The 12,450-nt window shown below is 40.4% G+C and overlaps 1 protein-coding gene across 2 annotated transcripts in view; it reads right to left on the bottom strand.

Annotated features, from left to right (window-relative positions):
* The window catches only part of LOC121280728 (proteinase-activated receptor 2-like), a 39,125-nt gene extending 27,111 nt beyond the window's left edge, over nt 1-12,014 (bottom strand). For both annotated transcript variants that reach the window (XM_041192859.1, XM_041192860.1), the window contains exons 1-2: nt 11,964-12,014; nt 11,446-11,658 (exon numbers count right to left, since the gene is read on the bottom strand). The gene's annotated coding sequence lies outside the window, so the exon portion shown is untranslated. The remainder of the gene's footprint in view (nt 1-11,445; nt 11,659-11,963) is intronic.
* Nucleotides 12,015-12,450: the final 436 nt, after the last annotated feature.

Below are 12,450 nucleotides of genomic sequence, written 5' to 3'. Positions count from 1 at the left end.
TAATATGACACACACATATATCTATCTATGTGTATGAAAACCTTGACCTGGATTGTGCTGCTTTTGTGGTGCAATTGCCCCAAAATTGGTGCAATTGACGCTGCACATTGCAGAATTTTAAACGTAAGCAATGCGTGCTTTTAAACCATCCCACTAAAAGCAAGCCCCACCTACAAAATTAGCTGTGCTCTCAAGGCCAATTAATTGGAAGTTTGCACTAATTGCACTCATTTGCTGGCTGAAGAGGCACTTAAAACTGGATCTTGTGGACACAAGGGCCACTTTGGATATATTTCAAAAGGTTTTGAAAGTGATTTTTTTTAACAATGACCAAAACAAACTGACTACTGTACCCAAATATAACATTTACTGTCAATGTATCAGTAATTACATTGTCAAGGTCCAACAGCAGCTATGGTGTAGCGGCTCAAGGCTGGAAGGAAAGGCCTGGACCATGGCTGAATGCAGCAGCAGATTCTGTGAAGATCCTAGTGAAGCCTAGAGATCGGAAAGTTGTGGGAGGTGTGGAAGGATCTCGACATTATGCAACCACAGCCCGATCAGTCAACACTGCAGCTATAATTGTGTTGCAATTCACTCTTGTGTCTGATGGGAAGTGAGTCGTACATTAAGAAGGACAACAAAACCGTGGTCCCCTTGGAGGTTGGAATTGAAACGATGGTGGCAGCATCTCATTGCCCAGGAGCTGTTTTATGACGGAACCCTTTAACAACTCAATGCACACTCAGTCTTTTATTGCTTCTTATAATGTCTATGTCGAGCTGGCATGTTTAAAGTGATCACCATACAACATTCCAAATTTCTTTTCTTTGCGGCCTTGATTGTATTAATAAAGAAATTGATGACAGCCTAAAGAAAATGATCTGCTTGTTGACTGGAAGTTACATTGTTAAGACAACTGCTTGTTAAAACAGGTGATGGGCATTGGCTCAGCTATAAATGAGTACAGCTGTAACACTTTGGTGTGGAAGGGATGGGGAGAGTCTGCTACACTGTACAGTTGCCTTGAGAATAAACCTGCTTGAAGTAAAAGATATTGGACTTATTCTTCGATGACAAGCACTGATTGTGAGTAACATTTACAATGGAACTGCCTATGTAAACTTAGCCCTCTGATTACACCATTTGTGCATTGGTGTTTGCTTCAATATTTTAATTTTTACTGTCCAAGAAAAGGACTTAAACAAAATATAACTTATATTTTACAAGGAGGAATTTTAGTGCATTAATGTAATTGTCATTTTTATGCATTTTAATCTCTTCGTTAAATTTTCACCAGAAAGCTCAGTCTCTCAAAAATCAAGTCTGAATGATTTTTTTTTGTAAGCATGAGAACTGAATTTTGATTATGCAGATAAACATATGTAGCACACTAAGTTTGCCCGGATCTTTTGATACTGTTTGGTCAGCTTTATTGACTGGCTATTTTTCTTGAATTTCTAACAGTTTTTTGCTCAATTGTTTTTCAAGATTTTTTTTTTAAATGTCCTGGAGGACAAATTTCAGAATCTTTGTACAGATGAGCTTAGACTGGCCTGCCCATGTAAAATGGTGGCATGCAGTTGATTGTGGGTGGTGGTTGGTGCCCTGCCTGCTCCTGCCCAACCTGCCTGGCATAGGAACATTTCTGGCCATGGTCTTGCACTGACTGTGGGCTCCACACCTGGAAGTTGGTAGCATTCAGGCTTCTGGGCCTGCTGTTGTGTGTGTCTGAATTCTGTAATTGCTGTGAATTAGTGGCAAGGGTGGGTTACAGACAGATACCTTGCCCAATGAGTGCTGCAGGGTGGAATGTCTCATCTCTGAGGCTGCAGGCTCTGACCTGGAATGAGGTAACAGCCAACATTTTAAAGGGCCCCCTGGCTTGGGACAGTGTCAAGTGACTATCAGATGATCAACCGAGTGCATCCACTATACACGGTGAAGATTTGTGCATTTTCCAGTCTGGCCAGGTAAGTCAATTTAAATTTTAACTAATCTCTGCCAACCACATCAATCTTTATAGGTGGCAGAGATGTTAAAAGTCAGCAGGTCTCCCACCTTTTGGCAATGAGGAGTTGTACATTGTTACACGTTTCTGTACATGGACGCCTGTGCCACTGAAGTGAGGAGAAAGGTGTTCTAAAAGGGGCACAGTGGAGCTGTGTCTGGGGCCTGCCTGTGTGCAGCATATGATCGATGTGACCAGCTCATGAAAAATGCTGCAAAAAAGAGGGCCAAGAGTTCACCAAACCCCTTCTGTATCGGTGGCAAGACATACTATAGAAACCTATGATGCATTAAGGCATCTCTGGTGTTACAGCCATCCACTTGATCACAGCTAGGGCCATTAGCAGGGGTCTCGCTATGGTCTCTCAACTCAATTTTGCCCTTGTCCTCAGGATTGGCCCCCACCTGGCACGTCAACACCCTCCAGGGCATCCCCTCTTTGGATGGTGACGTTATGGAGTGCACATCAGATCAAATCATGACCATCAAGGACACATGTGAGGGGGAGTTCTGTGATACACCTCCATATCCATCCCAGCATCGGAATCTCATCTTTAGGAGACTGATGGTTTGCTCCACTATGGCCCTAGTGCTAGCACTGCTCCTATTATACCTCCTCTCTGCACCAGGTCTGGTCACTCTCACATGTGTCATTAACTATCTTTTCAGTGGATAGCCCTTATCCCTCCAAGGAATCTGAGTTCCTGAGGATATATGAGTCATGATTGCTGCCTGGGTGCCTGGCACACCTGCATGACCCATTTATTATGGTCACACACCAGGTGAACATTGATCGAGTGGAAGCCCTTTCCATTTATGAAGATGTGTGGTTGTCTAGCAGGAGCCTTGATGGTTGTGTGTGCACAGTCAATGGCTCCCTGCACCCTGGACAGTTGGTGCAAAACCTCAGGCTCTATCCACTTGATTTTCTCCATCCTGCGTGAAGGAGATGTAATACCCAGACCTTCAGGCCATTGCATCTTTCAGCACCTTGATGCAATGGTGTGCAGCAGGCTGAGATATCTCACTGAGGTCTCCAGAAGCTGCCTGGAATGAGCCTGTTGTGAATAAATAAAGCGCCACTATCACCTTCAATGCGACAGGCATCGGGTGGCTCCCAGGGCAGTTGGATGAGTTCTTCCCCTGTTGGCATCTCACATAATGATGTCACAGTTGCCCTTGAAAGCCTGAGTTGTTTTCTGCATTGAGTCTCACTCATTTGTAGGTAGCTGAATCACTACCCTCGGGGTGGCATGAGCTCATCTGCGCCTTCAACCAGGGTTTCTGGGTTCCTCCTAACCATCAGGGTCTGGCACTGCTCTGTCCCCTTCCTGAGGAACCCCAACACCCTGAGTCTCCATGTTCTCTCATCCTCACTGGAGGTGGTCTCCAATTGAGACCACAATCCCCATCTGTCCCCAAGAGTTTTCATCCCTCATCCCAGGGTTACAGACAGGAGAGTATCCGATGAACATTCAAAAGAACCCCCTCTGAATGAGAGGAGATTCCTCCACATGATAAAATATCCAAAATGTTACTCTTCACACTCAGTTGAGCAGTCCCTACAGTCAACTGAGTTTGAACGGTAAAGCTGAAACTCTAGTCTCAGCTGCAGTTTTAAGACCCTCCTAAACAAGCTTGCCTTTTTTTTTAAAAAAAAGGTTTCCCCACCAGTCAGAAATCTCACCCTGAATGCCTATTATTGCCTTCTGACAGTATTATTGCAGTGAGATGGGTAGATAATTAGCTCAATTGCCTTTTAAATTGATAGTTAAATAACACTGGTGGGTTCCCGACTTTCTGACCCATATTATCAGAAACAGTGATAACATCATAAAAGGTGCCCGATATCATCATCTGCGAAGTGGGAAACATTCCTGACCTCAAGTGTGTTATTTGGCCCTGTTTCTGTTGCTGTGTCAACTGGAAAAAATCTGTAGTAATTAGATGTCTATTGTATCTACTTATCTGATTCTACAGGCATCAGAAGAGAATGCAAAAATTGAAAGACCGGGGGTGAAATTGATGGTTAAAACTCAGCAGGTCTGGCAGCATCTGTGGAGAAAGAAACAGTTAACTTTGAGGCCATATGACTCTACTTCAACACAAATAAGGGCAACTGGAAGTCTATCACAACCCCATCTGATTTTCTTTTCCATTGACTTCAGAAAAGATACATTTTTGAATGAGTAAACTACAGCGGCATGTAGAACTGAAGCCAATGTCTGGCCTGTACTGAGTGAGTGGATTTCAACTTGGCCACTATTGGATTGGACTGTAACCATTGAAAGGTCCTAAGGTGCCTACATAATTGTACTGTAGCAAGAGCCAGAACATTTGAGACAAAAAATATAATGAGAAGTCCCCATTTTATGTCCCTCTGCTGATACCTGACATCTGAATTCACCACATCCTCTTCAGATAAAAACTGACAAGCAGAAGAGTTAACAGGCTAGAAATGAGGATAAATCAACAGAGTAGACAATAAAATGTGATGAATATGCAACATTATGGGCCACCACTAGTCAAGATATTCCACTATGTCTTGATCAAAAAAAAACCAGTGTGTAGATAAAGGAACATCGGAAATTCCTTTGCATATCACTGCTGTTGGCCGTGCTATGCAGATTTATATGGATTCTCTCGGGCAGGCAGCCATAGTTGGCATTCTTCACTTGATATCATAGAAGAATGCCTTCTGAGTCTGGTAGGTAGCAGCCAGTGGCACTGACTGCCCCTGGAATTGATGCAAGCGAGTTTCTCCCCTATGCAGTTTTTTGTGCTATGCAATTTGTATTTCAAACAATATCATTTTGATTTGCATTATACATGGAACATATTTTTGTAAGGGGAATTAGAATGGTCAATTTTTTTTTTTAAATGACCAGAATCCAAAGAATTGTTCAACTTGCTCCTCTTCTCACTGGAAAAAGTTATTACTAATGCGGTTCTGTGCACTCAGTGATTTGTTCTTTGTGGAATACCTCAACCCTTTCTTTTGCTTGTGGGCCTTTTACTAGATCACCCTCATCCTGGCTACCCATCTGTGGTTACTGAAACTTTCTGAAGTACTTTGCATCTCCTTCTGATATTTGAAATCTTGTTGGCTTTTTTTTTCTGTTTTTGTCAAGTATAAAGTTCTTGTAAACCAGGGAATGAGACTTCTGTGTTCTGTCGAAGGGTCACGAGGACTCGAAACATCAACTGTGCTTCTCCACCGATGCTGCCAGACCTGCTGAGTTTTTTCAGGTATTTTTGTTTTTGTCCTGTGTTCGTAACCCTGCTGCTTCACTCCTGAGTCAATGGAAACAAAGCCACAGCCATGTCACACTAGACAAGTCCTGTGCTTAAAAGTTTGTGGGTTTATCTATCACATTAATTTATTGTGATAGATAAATCAGACATAGTAACTATGAATATTTAACATGCAGTAACTGCCGAAGAGGCTGAACATTCATAGAGGATGAGTCCACCATAATTTCTGGTTATATATTAGGTTTAATGTTTTGAACGTCAGTATGAATTAAATGGAATCTAATTATAACAAAGCACCTTGACAGATTTTCTATTAGAACAAACACATGATCCTGGGTGAAACTCTGATCTAGTCCACTGCAGACTGCAGCTCAATAAGAACGTTCTCCAAATGCTTTTTTGGTTCATACCAGTTTGTTATACAGAAATGTAACAAATGACTAATGCAATAGGGTGAAAAATAATTAAGGAAACAAGTTTAGCTGACTCGGTGTAATCACACGGCACAAGTTTACTTACAGTCTACTCTGAACCTGCTCTAAATTTGTGGTGTAGATCCACAATCATTTGAGACAGAACCGACTGTGGAGTGGGAAACTGTCGGCAGCGCTTGGGTTTGACACTGAATTGAATGGGTAATCCGGGGTGATTCCAAACCTGGTTTGTAAGGTTCACAAGCTCTGCTGGACTTCCCAGGTACTTTTTTCAAACATGTTTTTTTCTCAATCAGATGTTTAGAGAATAGAAATTCCTGTTCCTGTTCTCTGCAGAACATTTAAGTTTCTGTTGGGGAGAGAAGTACTTTGCATCTCCTTCTGATATTTGAAATCTTGTTGGCTGTTTTTTTTCTGTTTTTATCAAGTATAAAGTTTTTGTAAACCAGGGAATGAGACTTCTGTGTTCTGTCGAAGGGTCATGAGGACTCATGATAAATACTAGCATTCCTCTCCACAGATGCTGTCAGACCTGGAGTTTTTCCAGGCATTTCTGTTTTTGTTTCAGGTTTCCAGCATCCACAGTTTTTTTGCTCTTATTTTATATAAATACTGGCATGCCCAGAGTGCTCAGAATAGGCATGAACCAAGCAATGCAAATGGGGAGCTGCGTTAAAGTGACCAGAACTGAAGTGGTTTGTGTGAATGTGTCCTCCGATAGCACTGCCTAACTTAATGGTGAAATTTTGAATCTGAATTTTATTTTAATGTGCATCTCATTTTCTTTTCTACTGGTGGTAGTTATGTTGTGGGTGCTTCTCTGCAATTTAAAGCCAAGCCCTGGGGCAGGGGACAGTGACTTCTGCCTTCAGTTTCACTCTAATATTCATTTTAATTACTTTATGGGTTTTATCTAATCTCGGCAAGTGCAGCGGCAGGGATTCTTAAGGCTGGGGAGGAGAAAGATGATCAGACAGCGTACCCAATTGAAATTACCCATCTAGTGCTATCTATAAAAGTGTGTGTGTGATGGTAGGATCTCTCAGGGTCCAACAGTTTGTCAACGCTCACTATCTAAACTAGACATGAAGAATCCTTGGGCAAAATATAAATAGCCTCCAACGTTGGTCACACCAGCATGTTTTCACCTTCAGGAATGGATTAAATTGGGGTAAAGCACATTTAAAGCCTCACATATTCACACAGGTGGTAAATAGTTTACATTGACCCTCATAGTCAATCATAGACTTTGGTTTGGAAGCTCAGTGTTTTTTTTGGGAGTTTGTACCATGTACCCAGCAGTGTCTATTTATGTAATGCAAAGCAATCTTATGCTTGTAAACTGTCCTTTATGAAGAATTATTTAAACATGGCTATTAAGCTAGTCTTTAGCTGCAAAACCTGCAGGATCAACAGCAAAATAAGGAACTGGCCAGCAGATTGATTGCTCAAATCAAGTACTGACAGATGGGGAGAAGCTTCCTCTCTGAGGGCTAAGAGTTCTGCTCAAAGCAACATTTGGGCAGCATCCATCCCATTTATGGCTGATAAGGACTGCAGCACAAACCAATTTCAGGCAGTGCTAAATGCAGAGGCTGCCACAATCTCTAGCACAGGAAATAAAAAATATCATGTGCGTACGTTAGGGATACTCCTCTGTGCCATTGTTGGAAGGGAGCGGAGCAGAGCAGGGCCCATTGAGCATTCAACTCATGCTATCATTAACCTTAAGTGTTTGATACTGACATTAAATTCTAAAAGTTGAAGATTCCCTCGTCTTGCTGAGAGCACAATTATTAAATGTGTGCATAATAAGTGAAATACCTTCTAATGGACTATCACTGAAATCTGACAAAGGATCTAACAGAAAATGTAATTCCATGGATTCCTAGTTTGAAAGGACTTGCACCACTGACAGGCGTTTCGAAAAGCAACGTGCCAAGTAGTTTCAGTTGCTTGAAATGGTGTTTCTGTGATTGAAAATAATAATATCTCACCCTCTCACCCTGTCAGATTTCAGGTGAGATTATGAAGATGTGCCAACCTAAAACTTTCTGTGATGATCACAACTACTTACTCACCTCGACTGTAAAAGCATTTTCAAATTTACAAAATTAGGCCAAGTAAGTTAACACATTCAAATTGTGAACAGCAGGTGATAATAATGTCATTTATGATCGTATTATAGAATTGAGAATAAAGCCTGAACTGTTTAGCATCTCAACAGAGATGGAAATGTTTTTAGCTAATAATAATTATTAAAAATGTTAAATTGCTCCTTGGCATTATGAATTAACATACCTTTATCTCATGTGAAACTGGTTGTCAGTAGTTTCTTAACCTGGTTCATCAAACTGCTATCCCAGTCCAGTTTTGTCCTTATTTCTATTCAGAGGGGAAATTTATGCCCAGAGATGACATATGCTTTATTGATATGAAAACAATATACACAAATGTGATTGTTACAGGTCCATCTGCTCAGTTGATACAGTTTAATAATATAATTCTGGCTTGCTGGCTGGCAGCATTTGATAACCCCTGTCAAGATTGTTGGAAAATTCGACAATATTATTACCTTTATGCAGCTATGCAAACTTTGTGCGACTTTTGTTTTGGCCTTCCACTGCAGTCTGAACACTTTATTAGATGGAAACAGCCTATCGTCTGTTGATTTTAGATTGTCTACATGAAATCAGAGCTGAGATGAGTAATGTCTATTTTAGGAGACATGAAAATGCCACAAATGCGTTACTACCTGTTTGAAATGAAAACACTTTTGATGATTTTGATAAATGAGTTTTTGAGGCGTGAAAAGGAAATTAGGGGCTTTGAACTTTTCAACTTTGTTACAAATGCAGCTTTGAGACCAGTAGCCTCTGGGAGAAACAGAGACGGTGGACCTCGGTTATACTGCTGGCTCTCTCTCTCGCTCTTTGAAATGAGATCACAAGATCATAAGAAATAGGAGCAAGAGTAGGCCATTCAGCACCTCAAGGCTGCTCTGTCATTCAATAAAATCTTGGGATGCTTTTTGTGTCTTCTACTGTGAAGACTGATACAAAATTCCTGTTCAACACTTCTGCCATTTCCTTGTTTCTCATTATTAATTCCCCAGTCTCATTCTCTAAGGGACCAACACTCGATTTAGATGCCTTTTTCCTTTTTGTATGCTTGTAGAAACTCTTACTCTCTTTATATTTCTAGCTAGTTTTCTCTCATACTCTAACTTCTCCCTAATTTTATTCGTCATTCTTTGCTGGTTTCTAAAATTTGACGTACCACTAATTTTCATAGTATTATATGCATTTTCTTTCCATTTAATACTTTCTTTAACTTCCTTAGTTAGCCACAGTGCATCCTTCACAGAGTCTTCCCTTCTTAATGGAATATATCTTTTCAGGAAATATTTTATAATTCCCAAAAATGTCTGCCACTGCTTCTCCACCATCCTACCTTTTAACCTATTTCCCAGTCCAATTGGCCAACTCCGTCTGCTCGTCCAATTTTAATATTAGTAAAAAGCTGAGAGGTTTAAAAATTCTCAGGTCAGTAAACTGTAGCTTGCACTGAGCCAAGCTTGGTCAAAACTTGGTCTAGATCAATGCAATTTGGGACCAATTTATACTACAATGCCCAGATATTCCACTAAGTGGCACTTTCCTTTAGAGTAATTTGCTTGAAATTGGCCAAACCAGTGCAAAAAATTGGCACATTTTAAGTGTAGAATACATTCAGTGCTATTAAACTTCTTGTGATCTCTTGCACCTGTCTAAACAACATCACATATGAAGCTGGCCCCATCCACAGAAGTGGTCATGTTCTCAGATCAAATGAACCATGATTATGACGTTCCAACTAACTGAACCCTTCAAGGAGGTTCTAAAAATTTAAGGTTTTTTTTAGGTGTAAGGGCACTAATAGGCACATTTTAAAATATTTTTAATTTACTAAGAAACTGAGCAATGTGTGCAACTATAATTAGTAAATGGTTCTACATGGATTTTTAAAGCTTTTTTTCAATCATTTTAAAATTGGGTTTCACACAAGTGGTGGATTGACACAGTAATTAAAAATACTTTGTGATAAACTCATTTTCAGCTGTATTAATAAACTGCATCAGGTTACCAATCTTAAAAAGTTCAGTAAATATGTTAATACTTTTTTTTCCATTACAATCTAAAACACTTGTGGATTTTGCTGATTCATGGGAGATGTTATATTTGGCAATATGCAAATAAATTTGAGTGGTGCTTGAGCAAAGAAAAACTACTTAAAATCAGCGCAATTTTGAGTGCAAAATATGCCTGGAACACTGCACTCAAAGTGGAAACTCTTGGCCGGGATGTTCATAAATCAAAAATAGGTTCCCTTCATCCATAACGACTGTGTACAGTAGTGCCCTGATTCAGGGAACACCACCACCACCTGGAAGTTCCCCTCCAAACCACTCACCACCCCAACTTGGAAATATATCGCTGCCCCTTCACTGTTGCTGGGTCATATTTGTGGAACTCCCTTCCTAACAGCACTGTGGGTGTACCTACACCACATGGACTGCAGCAGTTCAAGAGGCAGCTCACCACCACCTTAAGGGCAAGTAGGGATGGGTAATAGATGCTGGCCTAGCCAGTGAAGCCCACATCCCATGAACTAATTTAAAAAAAAAATTAATTCGAATCAAAAATGATCGAAATTACTATTTATTTTATTAAGGAATGACTCCCATCATCTAATACTGGAACACCCCTCTGTGTTTGTTCAATAATTAAATAGTACTTCGACTTGTTGTGCTAAAACCATCTGTTACATTCACTTAACCATCATTATTAGAAGTAAAAGCTCTGTTCCTTTCCAAACCACTGATGACTTTGAGTGCCTGAGATTCTGGAGTCCACTTTTTTCCTGTTAACAGGATCTAATTAGCTAGCAAAGTCTACAACTCCATGTTGCTCATGACATGAGAGTATAATTGAATGACAAATGCGTTTCTAGTATTCGACCCATTATTCACAGACCCAAGTGCCAGCAATTGAGTCCACTATCCAAAAATATGATTGTATTTTTGATTTGCAACCTTTGCCGCCCTGCACAGCCTGTGAACAACCCGTTATTTAAGGATCCACATCAACTCTTTCTTAGTGCACAAAGAGAGGATTACAAAAGGGGAAATGAACAATTAGAACTGTACAGTTGTGGGAAGAACACTCGTTGGGGGACGCGTTCAGTCCATGTTTATATTATTGCTCCTTCGATAGATTCACCCAATTTGTTGTTGTGACAACATTATAAATGCGCCCGCAAAACAACGTGCTTTTTGGTTCAGTACAAATATCAAACAGCAAATTTCTTTCCTCTGAATTTGTTCGTTAAACCCACAAGATCTGGCTGCACACTTCCTGTCCTACCCACATTCAACGGCCGATTCAATGCGACCACCGCGAAGTCACAAGTTTCAATTAAACGCAGGCTAGTATTTTGGGGATTTTTCCTCATCAGCTTTTACTTTCGAACGGATATTTCAGCGACAAGTAAAACTGACATTCTCTCCGGGGGCAAACATATAAGTGTATCTTTTCCCCCTGTTTTAAAAAACAAAGTAAACATTGCAATGCATATTTCATCTTTATTAATGTTGCGTTTCAACTTGTATTAAAATGTTAATGGTTGGAAAATTTTAATGCGTTTTCAAAAAAAGGTATATAATATAGATGTTTGGTTATTAAGATGTGAAGAATATTGTACTCACCACTCTTGTATATTTTGTCTCACCAAGAATATTCGGAGCTGTGACAGGCTACGCTATCCTAACCCAGTCTGAGTTCCAAATTCCTCATTCGATGGTAGTGTCGCTGAACGTGAAGAAACGCTTTTGTCTGATTACAGCCAGATATCGCATCAACTGGGGAAAGCAGCTTGCTTGTGAGGTGTTCAAGTTGTGAAGCAGGTTTCAGTAAACAGGCTGTGAAACAGGCAGAGTGTGCCAGTGACTGAAACAATCCTGCCCAGGGTGCCTACTCAAAACACAACCCCAGACTTTGACCGCAAGCACCAATGGCAAACGAGATCTCCGTTTCTACACACATGTAGAATGTATCTACTTTTTGTTTTAACCTTTTTTTAAAGATGTAATACGTTAAAACTTTTATTGCCTTTAACTTCTATTTACGTTTTATGGATCTCAAAAGTTTTAGCACATGTTCAAAAATTATATTGTACAGGGAATGTTCGGTTATTGCCTTAACTTATATAGAAGATTGCACTCACTGCTCTCTGTACTTTGTGACACTATTCCAAGGTCCAGCAGAATACGTGAGGTGGTTCGGTCTTGCTGCTGTTCCCGCCAGAGCGCTGAAATCTTCATTCGATTTTTTTTACCCCACCTAGTGTGAAGAAGCTTTCAACTGCTTCCTGTTTAATCAGCTTCTGGCATGTCTCAAATGACCCTCTCATCGACCTCACTCTTTCAAAGTGTTCACCTAGATTTGTGGTGCAAAGTACTTTGTTGTTAATTGTGAGGGGTTTTTTTTTGCCCTCCCTGTTTGGTTTTGATGTTTAGGGGGGTGATGGTATCAGTGCTGGTGACTGACCATTTTCCCATTCTTTTGCAAAGATTTACTAGGATGTTGCCGGGTCTTAAGGAGTTGAGTTACAGGGAAAGATTAAACAGGTTAGGACTTTATTCCTTGGAGTGTAGAAGAATGAGGGGAGATTTGATAGAAGTTTACAAAATTATGAGGGGTATAGACAGAGT

The sequence above is a fragment of the Carcharodon carcharias genome, chromosome 8 (assembly GCF_017639515.1).
Source record: "Carcharodon carcharias isolate sCarCar2 chromosome 8, sCarCar2.pri, whole genome shotgun sequence".
Classification (NCBI taxonomy): Eukaryota; Metazoa; Chordata; class Chondrichthyes; order Lamniformes; family Lamnidae; genus Carcharodon; species Carcharodon carcharias.
This window is presented reverse-complemented; position numbering and strand designations above follow the sequence as displayed.